The following is a 7,956-nucleotide window of genomic DNA, read 5'->3' as shown; positions in this document are numbered from 1 at the left end:
TTCAAAGCTTCCGATTATTATTATTTCATATATTAAAAATTACTGACAAGATTTTAGTGGTAGAGGTTAGGATAATATTTTGATGTATTTTTTAATTTAGTAAAAGTAATACATTCCATTTAGTATTTAAAATAATAAAACTATTAAAATTTGACAAAATATAGATCTTTTTCGTATTTAATATTATTTTAAACTATAAATCCGATCCAGTAAAGCAGACTACATTTAAGACAGCAAAAGCAAAAATTATGGTAACACTAGTTTAAAACAGTCCAAGTATTTCTTTACAGTTTACTTTTCCTCATCCCAGGAGGACACTTTCTCCAAATATAACGGGCGATAATGGCAGAAACAAGTGCCCCAAATAATCTGCTGCATAATCAATGGAAAAACAAGTTAAAACTACAGCAAATCTGTAATTGAAAAGTCCGGATGTAGTGTGTTTTGCCTGCGGTGTGTAATGAACATGCCGAAATAAGTTGGGGCAATGAGATTAACTGGTGGTTCTGGGTAGCTCTCATGCTTGCAATTATTTTTTACTTTCAACATCATCTTGGCAGATTTGTGTTGTATATTACTATCTGTTCATGTTGTAATGAACATGACGTGGTCGTCGGTATGGTCAGGGTATCTTGGGAGTTGTCAGATATATTCCGAGATGCTTCCCTCTTCAACTTGTGATTATTGTATGCCGCCACACCAGCAATGGCTACACAAAATAATGATAATAATAATTATATAAAAAAATTATAGGAGAAACAGGAAAGACCGATAGAGTTTATGTCTGAAGCAGATGGTTTCTTCAAAATGCCACAACAAAAGCTAGAAATTACTCTAAATATATAACAATACAAAAAACCATAATGAACCCTAGGACTGCATCAGGATAAGCCCAGCCAAGAACCTGTCTTTGACAGCAGAACTTCGGTACCATTTAAACTCCATGCAATTTTCAATAATGAAATGAATGCCTTATGGTACTTCATTGAAAGTCGAAGCAACCACACATTAACACAAGGAAATTTGGTGATTATGTATGTGAGAAATGCATCTAATTATAAAAGATTTTATCTTAAGCTGGTAACCTCCATGATCATAAATTACCTCAGGAAAAGAAAAAGAGATTCTTGTCCTTAAAAGTATATGGAGAAACCAGTTGGTAGTTACAACTAAGAGAAATAAAGTAAATAAAAAATGAACTAACTAAGCTTATCATATCAAATTTATTGAAGTTGTTGTCGGCCTTAATATCAAACTAGTTAGTTCAGTTGTGACTTATGTGCATCCTTACTGCAACAACACAACTTCACTTAGCTTTCTCTAGGGTCTAGGGTCTCATTCCAACTGAGAAAATAAATATAAAAAGTGAGTATAAATGCTCTCCCCCAATATATATATGCGCTCACAGACCCCATCAGAGTAAATCACTAATAGCACGTAGCATCAGATACCTCTACGAACAGTTTAAACCAGTGATGCAGATTGCATAGCTTTGTTAAATAAAGGGGTATAAATACTCCTAAACATTCCAGCAATACCATGGCATAAGCTTCTGAAGAACAAGAGAAGTGATGCAGTGTTTAGCTTATCTAAGGCATAAGTATTCAAGGCCAGTCCAGAAAAACCATGGATTAGCTCCACCATGCTTGAAAGATCCATTGTTTCTATCAACTAATTCAAATTTCTATAATTCGCTTATACTTAAAACCATCTGCTGTTGCTAAGGTACTGTTAAGAATAACCAGAAAGGCTGAACCACATCCTTGCCCTCCATATGAATGGATTGTTGGATTTAGACTATTCCCTCAAAATGGTGTAATAGATAATGCTCGTTACAAGAGATGAAGATATAAAAAGAATTCACTTTACGATACTTACCGATGCCATAACCAAGTAAATTTATGGCTGTCAACTTTGTATCTGCAAAGAGTAGGGCAGATACTAAAACAACCACCCAATCCTTGACAACTCCAGCGACACGAATGGTTAGAGCACTAGTGTGCGAGATCACTAGGAAAACTGACAAGTTGAGTGCAAATGTGCAGAGAGAGTTGAGTGTTAGCACAAGAGGCTTAAGGTTCCACATCCCATGGGCATCCATTTTTGGTTTCTCCAGAATGAGCCAAGGAATAAACAGGCAAAGAGCACTGCACAAGAGACACGATCCTTCAATCCCAACTGGAATTAAATTTATATACGGGAAGAAATGGAATGTTGCCAAGAGAATAAAGGTAAATAAGAAGAATGTTGTATTAAGTACCTGCAAGGACTAACATAATACATGAGAGATATAGGGTTTAATTTGAGACCCTTTCGCTTAACCAGAATCTCCATGAATATAAGCCTTAAAGATTCTCCGACAACACCACCCATTTGGTAAACAACTCCAATCCAGCTAATATTTATTTCTCCATAAGAAGCCACCAGAACACCAAAACTTATCACTGACATTATTAAAAGCATTCTGCAGCTCATTACCTCCAGTCCTGCTGCTACTCCAAGGATGAAAACAACCACTGGCACTGAAAGCTCATTCAAGAAAAGTACTGATATTACAATCTTCTTACCTGCCATCTAAATAACAGTAATATACAGAAATGTATTTATTGGCACATTCATGACCCTAATACATGGTATTAGTTACCCATCTGGCCAAGGATTTTAATCACCAGCCTAATATCTTTCACAAAATAAAAAAAATGTTGCAGCATTGAGACCAACTCAATTTATACAGGCATTAGTTACCCATCTGAAACTCAATATAGAGATAATAACAGTTAATCCTTGGTGGTTCGGGCAAAATTAACTTCATCTAAAAAGATATAAAACATTTCTCTTGACCTAGTACAATTCTCACTGTTTGACTTATCAACAAGTCACCACTCCCTACTTGAATAGAGTAGCAAAAATAACCTTATTAGTACTATCAAACAAAAAACCTTATCAATAGTCCGATATATGTACGTATACACCTACACATTATCTACAACAAGATTTTGCTTCACTTCAAAATCAAGAAAAGGGCCAAGAAACTGAAGCAGGTGATGCTCTTCTATTTCAGAAACTAATCAGATAACATCACAGTATATGCCATCTTTTGACAGCATAACCCCACTAGTCAAACAGCAACAACCACAGGGCTAAGTATAAATTTTTATGGCACGTGTGACCAAAAGGAATTCAACAAAAAGAACATGGGTATTAAGTGTAATTTGCTCAATGAATTTCGACAACTTACTAATTGCCTTCAGCATTTGTGCAAATGCGACAGATATACAGGTAGGCAGTGTTTCCCAGCCAAAGAGTCATTGCAAACATGGCACCAATCGGAACCACAGATGTCGTATATCTGTGCATGTTTAACTTCATCAAATTAAGGGTACATTATATAAAAGAAGAATAACAATATACACAGAATGATGAAGCGGTAAAAAAGATGAATTACTATTCTTAAGATAATATCAATTAAAGACTAGAAGCATGATAATGGAATTATATCAGAATGCTTAGAAAGATATGGTATGACCAAGGAGATGACATGTGCTGCATTGAAAGGGAACTTCAATTTATCATCAGAGAGTTTTTAACTTTCTCTACTTCACAAATATCCTCCTATCTTGCTAACTTTCAGATAAGGGTTGCTGTAAATCAATTGTAATTGGATTGGATTCTTGGCTTGCATTTGAACCTTAAGTTTCTGATTAATTCTTTACTAGAAACCCTGCTAACATTTTGGTTCTTCATTTACCAGCATTAACATCTCGTCTGAAACAGGGGATGCCGTAGTTAAGCAGAGGGAGAGATGTTGATTCCAGTACGAATATTCAGCTCTGTTTATCAGCAGAGAACATTGCTGAGGGGAGTCTTGATCCTTATCTTGACAAAGGATATGGGGGTGGGAGTGTAGGAAGGGAGATTGAAGGTTACTTTTCAGAAGGTGGTGGCCTAAAGTCCAAATCTGGTTTGCTGATTAGAAGGAAGAGAAGAACTAAAAGGATCCTGTATCGTGAAGCCCTTGACAAGGTGAGCATTGATACAGCATCCTCCTCAGCTTTTTCGATTCTGTTGAAAGAAGCGGTGGAAACTTGGGAGGTTAGCAAGCTTTTGGGTGTGTCTTTTAAGGAAGGGAAAGAAGCCTTTTTGGATAAAATCATAGCTTTAGAGAAAGGCGTAAATGGGGTTAATAAAGGATTGGTTGTTTGAGGAGTGTGTCTGCACCTATTTCCTTTTTGATGATGACAAAGCTAGTAATATGTTCATGGAATGTTAGGGGTTTGGGGAAAAACGAGAAAAGGAGGGCTGTTCAGAATTTTCTCCAACTTTAACCCTACTTTTCTTTGGCTGCAAGAAACTAAGACTGAGAAATTTAGGAAGTCTTTTTTAGGAGAAGTGGAATTAATAAACTTAAAGGAATTTTGGAATCTCCTTCAGTTGGATCAGCGGGGGGCCTGTTGTGTTGTTGGGATGATAATGTTTTTGAGCTGGAGAATCAGTTTGTTAGCAGGAGATTCATTGCTACTTTCGGTAAATTTCGGAGTATTGATTCCGGGTGTGGTTTCATCAATGTCTACGGTCCATCAGTGGAGGAGGAGAAATCTGGTTTTTTTGAAGAATTAAGCAGTTTCTTAGTGGACAGACTTATCCCATTTGTGTCGGAGGGGATTTCAATGTATATTTACAAGAAGATGAGAAATTGGGAAGGGGTCAAAGTAGGAGTTCAATGGAGATCTTTAATGAGTTCATTCTCCATACGGGTTTGATTGATCTTCCTTTGAACGGGGGTAGGTTCACTTGGTGTAATAACCAAGATAATCCCACTTTGTTAGATTGGACCGTTTTTTGGTTGATTGTCGCTTCCTAGAGCTGTTTCCGGGCGTTGTGCAGTCGCTTCTACCAAGATCCTTGTCAGATCATAATGCTATAGTTCTGGAGAATAAAGGGGTGGACTGGGGCAGAAAACCCTTTAGATTATTCAATTATTTGATGGATGAGGAGGGTTTTGAGGATCTGGTTGTTTCTTCTTTCAGAGTGGTAAGGGTAGTCAGAACGAGGCAGGCGTTTTTAGTCTGATGAGGAACACCAAACATGCAATTAAGAAGTGGTGGGAACAGAGTGAAATATCCAGGTGCTTTGATTTCTGAGTTAGAGAAGAAAATTTCGTTGATAGAGGATGATATTCAACAGAAGCAAGGAACGGTTGACAGTGAGGTATTAGTTGAATTGAAGAATCTAAGAGCAGAATTGTGGAAGCTTTACAGGATTCAGGAGCAGATCTGGTTTCAGTACTCGAGAACTAAATGGATTGTTGATGGGGATCGCAATACTAAATACTTCCACACTTGTGCTACGATTAGGAATAAAAGGAATGCTCTACTTGCTTTAAACTTCAAAGGGGAAACGTGGAAGACCCAAGGCAATTAAGGCCATAGTTAAAGAGTATTTTTTTAAGATCTATAATGAACGAACTACTCTAGAGCTTGATGATTTGAATCTGGATTTTCCCAGAATTTTTTTGGAGCAGAAGCAGTTCTTAGAACAGGAGTTTTCTGAGGAGGAAGTGTGGGAAGTGGTGAAATCTTGTGGCAGCAACAAAGCTCCGGGTCCTGATGGCTTTAATTTGGGATTTTTTAAGAGGTTTTGGCAGGTCCTGAAGGTAGATATTATGAAATTCTTTCATGATTTTTACTTGGGGAAGGAATGGGAACATGGTGTAAATCACACTTTCATCACTCTTATTCCTAAGATTTCTAACATTGGTGGACTGGACGATTTTAGACCTATAAGCCTTGTTGGTGGATTGTATAAGATACTATCGAAATGTCTGTCAAGAAGACTTAGGAGCTGCATTTCAGATTTGATCAGTCCAAGTCAATTCGCTTTTATCCGGTCGGCAAATCCTGGACTGTTCTCTTATAGCAATGAAGGGATTGACTTTTGGAGGAAGAATGGTTTGAAAGGGTGTGTTTTTAAGGCTGATTTCAAGAAGGCATATGATACTCTTGACTGGCCTATTTTGTTCAGAATAATGAAGGAAATGGGCTTTGGTTCTAGATGGATAGGTTGGATTTCGAAATGTGTCACTTCAGCGACTGTTTCAGTTTTGGTGAACGGAGTCCCAATGAGGAAATTCCTATGGCGAGGGGTCTTCGGCAGGGCTGTTCCTTGTCTCCATTGTTGTTCAATATAGTTGGGGAACTATTGAATCTTTTAATAGCGAAGGCTGTTTCACGAGGGCTCTTTTCGGGTCTGGTCATTAGAAAGGAGGAGAGGAATTTTAATTTAACCCATTTGCAATTTGCTGACGACCTTATTACGTTCTGTGGGGCGTCGAAAAAAACAGATCTTGAATGTAAAGAGGGTTCTTCGGGTGTTTGAAATTATTTCTGGTCTACAGCTGAATTTAAAGAAGTGTAAATTATTTGGAGTGAACTTAAAGGAAGAGGAATTAAGGGTTGGGCATCTATGATTGGATGTTCAGTGGGCTCTTTTTCCTCAGAATATTTGGGACTCCCTCTAGGTCCACATAGGAACTCCAACATCCTATGGGATCCAGTGGTTCAAAGCTTTAATAAGAGGCTGGCGGATGGAAAGGCTCCTCTCTGTCACTGGCAGGCAGGCTAATTAATCAGTGCTATGCTCACCCTATTTACTTTTTGTCAATGTTCAAGGTTCCAGCATCAGTTTACAAGACTCTAAATTCTCATGTCAAATTTTTTGTGGGGAGGTGGTGATGGGAGAAAGAGGATACATTGGGTAAGCTGGTCCGATGTTGTAAACCTAAAATTGAAGGAGGATTGGGGGTTCCTAATTTAAAGGTGGTGAATAGGGCACTCATGGAAAAATGGGCTTGGAGGTTTGCTATTGAGAGGGAGGCGGTTTGGAGGGAATTGCTCTGCATCAAATATAAATTGGATCCTTCCTTGATGCAGTTTGACAGTAAAGTCTCTCCTAACTATCCTGGATGTGGAGAGATATGGTGAGAAACCATTATAATGCTGATTCGTTGGGCTGTGTAGTATCAGAGGTAAATATAGCTTTAAATTGGCAATGGGAGGAGCATTCGGTTTTGGCAAGACAATTGGACTATGGATCATCCGTTGATGGTATTGTTCCCTAGAATATTTTCTATTGCAGTAAATAAAGAAGGAAGATTAACTCAGTTTGGGGAGTTCAGTTCAAGGGTTGGATTTGGAACGTTCAGTTGAGGAGAGAGTTGAATGACTGGAATTTGAGCAATGGGCAAATTTGATGGTTGTGATCTGATTTCTCTATTTCTGCTGATGCCACTGATGGATTGTTTTGGAAGGGAATGGGGAAGGGGTTTATACAGTGAAATCATGTGTCAACCTATCTTATTCGGGTTCTCCCGATTCAGAGGAAGCTAAATTTTGGAAGTCTAATGTTTGGAGGGGTCTGTTGCCTCCAAGAGTTGAGACTTTTCTTTGGCAAGTTATATTAAAGAAGTTGGCGGTCAAGACAGCTCTGGTTAAGAGAGGTGTTCAGGGCATAATGATATTTGTGTTCTTTCTGTAATCTTGAAGAGGAGTCTTCATCGCATTTATTTTTCATGTTCGTTTGTTTGGCCAATTTGGATGAAATTCTTGGGATATTGGAATTTTCAATCGGTTTTTCACAGAGGCTAAAAGATTCCTATTGGCTTGGAATGACTTGAAGTCCAACTCTCTATCTGGCCATTCATTCCTGGAGCTGTTCTATGGACAATTTGGAGACCAGGAATTTTATTGTGTTTGAAGGAGGGGAAGCTTGATCGAGCAGAGATTTTCTTTCTTGCAAGGTGCAGGCTTGCTTCATGGTTTCTAGCTAAGGAAACTCATGTTAGTATTTCCAAGGATGATATTATTGCTGACCCGTCCATAGTGGATTCCTACTCATCCCATTCTTATCGGGTTTTCAACCGTGTTTCCTTGGTCCCCACCTCCAAAAGGTTTTGTTAAA

At 38.2% G+C, this 7,956-nt stretch overlaps 1 pseudogene; it reads right to left on the bottom strand.

Annotated features, from left to right (window-relative positions):
• Nucleotides 1-310: 310 nt before the first annotated feature.
• LOC120144001 lies at nt 311-3,752 on the bottom strand (annotated as a pseudogene).
• Between the last annotated feature and the right edge of the window lie 4,204 nt (nt 3,753-7,956).

This window comes from Hibiscus syriacus, unplaced genomic scaffold (genome assembly GCF_006381635.1).
Source record: "Hibiscus syriacus cultivar Baekdansim isolate YM2019G1 unplaced genomic scaffold, ASM638163v2 tig00110865_pilon, whole genome shotgun sequence".
NCBI classification, from domain to species: domain Eukaryota; kingdom Viridiplantae; phylum Streptophyta; class Magnoliopsida; order Malvales; family Malvaceae; genus Hibiscus; species Hibiscus syriacus.
The sequence above is the reverse complement of the archived record's forward strand: the minus strand, read 5'-3'. Positions and strand labels throughout refer to the sequence as shown.